Raw genomic sequence first — 3113 nt, 5'->3', positions numbered from 1 at the left:
AATAATTAATTTGAAGAACATTTCTAAAACAGGCACAATTTACAACATTGATTGATATCTTTAGACTACTTAGAAATAAATCTAACTAAAAATATACAGGACTCATTTGTATAAAAGTCTAAAGCAATGGAAAAATTAAAAGCAACCAAAATAAAGGGAAAAACAGCACATTTTCATGACTAGGAAACTAATACCATACAGATGTCAGTTCTCCCAACTGACCCATAGATAGCCACTGGTCTGATGTGATTCAAAAAAAGTCTAATAATTTCTTTCTGTTGTTTTGTTTTGCTTTGAGTTTCGTACACTTCGGCTAAATTTTATGCAGAAGAGCTCAGGGCCTGAAATAGCCAAGTTGCTCCTGAAGAAGTATAAAGTGATGGTCGATTTCCCCTGGAAAGCAGGCTTATTTATAAAGCAATGAAAATGCAAATGGTGGTTGTTGGCACAGGAATGGACAGTCTCCCATGAGCCAGAGTAGAGTGTGTGGAAATACCATGCACACATGGAGGTTGAAGAGGTAGCTTTGCAGATCAGTGGAAAAGAGAAACAAAATCTAGGAATGGTGTTTGTCAAGTGCTCGGTTACATGGAGCACAAATCAAATGAGATTGGAGCCAAATATAAACTACTCCAAATGGCCATTGTAGATGCACTCAATTGTAACAAGGAAAACAATACTTTGAGAAGGTGTATAGAATACTATCGCTTCAGTTATGGAAGGGTTTCTTAAAACAAAAGTAAATAACTTAAAGATGTGACTATATTAAGTTTAAGACAATCTCTTTACAAAAGACACGAGATAAACCAAACACTTTTGCAAGACATGTAACTGATAAAATATTAGTATGCGTAGAATATGTAAAATATGTTAAGAATTTCTGCACCTTGGTAAGAAAAATTCAGTTATATAAAAATGAGCAAAGTCATACATAAGGAGGAAAAAAGCAAATTGTCAGTAGATCTAGGAAAAGATGCTCAGGAGACATAAGAGAAATGCAAATTAGTTCAATCTCTTTGGAAGGCTATTTGTGATTACTTTGTATTTTTAAAAATTCAAGTATTGGGCTGGGGATTTAGCTCAGTGATTCTGCCACCTGCCTTGCAAGCTCAAGGTCCTGAGTTCGATCCTCGGTACCAAAAAAAAAAAAAAAAAAATCAAGTGTTTTACAATTCAGGAATGAACTCTTACCTACCACCAGGGCACACAGGCAGGAATAGTTACAGCATCTTTCTTTGTAACAGCTCCCGTGCAGGTGAACAACATACCTGTCTAGAGCCTAGAAAACTCGTCCAGTGGTTATAGCACAAGAACAAATTGAGTGATTCTTAAAAACATAATTAAATTAGAAAATCAAGCATTGGGAGATATGAGTCTATTTTTAGGTAGCTTAAAACCAGGAACAAAACATAGCAAATGCAAATTCAGGATGAGAGTTATGAAGAGAGTGGAGGTGGGGGAGGGGGACAGCAAGGAGAGAAAGACATAGGGCAATTTGGTCTCAGGCTTGAGGTGGGGAGGGAGGCCCCCAGCTCTTTCGTATATTATACTTTACGCTTTCATCTATGTTATAGGTTTGTATGTCTCAAATATGACCTTAAAGATATCATATAGATTTAAGGTTTTAAAATTGGTTTCCATGGAAGATTCACATTATCTATTTGTACTTCGTTTCGTATGAGTTGGACTTCATTTTGTGCAAGTTAGACATTCTGATCTACGATGGCAAAAGTTTTAGCATTGTGTGCAGACTGTGGGTCAGTGCACAGTTCTTCAAAACAATTTTATTGATATATACTAATTGTACGTATGCAGAGGGTATAGTGTAATATTTCCACACAGAAATTTAGTATTTAGTCATTAAATCAGGGACAGTAACATTTACATGGTCCTGGTCATTTCCTTATGTTTGGGGTCTTCAAGTCCCTGTCTTTCCAATCTTCATAAAGTGCAGACTATGGCATTACCCACAGTGCTTCAGGACACCAGGATTTATTCCTTCTATCCAATTGTGTTTTGGTACCTGGAACCACCTCCCTCTAGTGCCGTGTCTCCTTCCCCTTTCGAGCCTCTAGGCATCTCTGCTCTACATAGTGATGGGCTTTTCCAGCTTCCATGAATGAGAGAGAATAGGTAGCATCTGTCCCTCTGTATCTGGCCTATTTCACTTACCAGAGAGCCTTCCAGTCCCATCCATGGAAATGTGCATGGTTTTGGTATGTGACACCAAATGCTCTCTCTCCTGGCCACAGAAAGGTTTGGCAGGGTGAGGGCGGCCTTTCACCTCTCTGCAATGCTTGCATGATGCCAGTAACTGCGAGGGACTGGCTTCCATTCTTTGTCGTGACCACGGCTGTGACCTGGACCACAGTATGTTTTCTCTGCTCTATTGGCTGACGTGATGGAGTGAGGGGCTTTCCTGCAAGACAAGGCAGGATGACGCTTGGGCTGGGTGAGCCTCCCTTTGGAGAAGAAAGGCCAAGGCAGGAGTCCAAGTCTAGTGCTGTTGTCAGGAAGGACGCGGAACTCTCTTTCCAAGGTGAAAACTTGGGGACTTTCCACTTAGGATGTTCCGGTTAATTCTCACTTTGCCTGCAGATGCTTGCAGTAATACCTGATGGGTGCTGTGGTTGGAGGTTTGCCTTTAGGGCCAATGAGGGATGGAACAAAAGGAAGGAAGTGTAGATCCGGCTGGGTGTGGAGGGTGTGTGCTCAACACGAAAGGTGGACAGCCACCCTTTGCCGGCTGCTCTGAAGAGGAGGGAAGCAGGGGAGGCCATGAGACCCTGTGGGGGAAGCGTGAATCTGTCTCCACCACTTCCTCAATGGATGACTTGGGGAGGAGACTTAGTTTCCCTGTCTGCAAAATGGCCTAGTAATAGCAGCTTCCTCTGTCATAGAGTTTTTGTAAAAATAAGAAAATATATTTTGTACATAGCCTGGCACAGGGTACCTACTCAATAAAAAGAAGACAGCCTAAAGGGAAGTCACCCAAGCTTTCTTCCTTTCTTTCATTTATTTATTTGTTTGTTTGTTTATTTATTTATTCCATGCTGGGAGTTGAACCCAGGGCCTCATGCATGCCAGGCAAGGGCTTTATCATTGAGCTACAT

The sequence above is a fragment of the Fukomys damarensis genome, unplaced genomic scaffold (assembly GCF_012274545.1).
Source record: "Fukomys damarensis isolate Sample0158 unplaced genomic scaffold, DMR_v1.0_HiC HiC_scaffold_19, whole genome shotgun sequence".
NCBI lineage: Eukaryota > Metazoa > Chordata > Mammalia > Rodentia > Bathyergidae > Fukomys > Fukomys damarensis.
The sequence above is the reverse complement of the archived record's forward strand: the minus strand, read 5'-3'. Positions refer to the sequence as shown.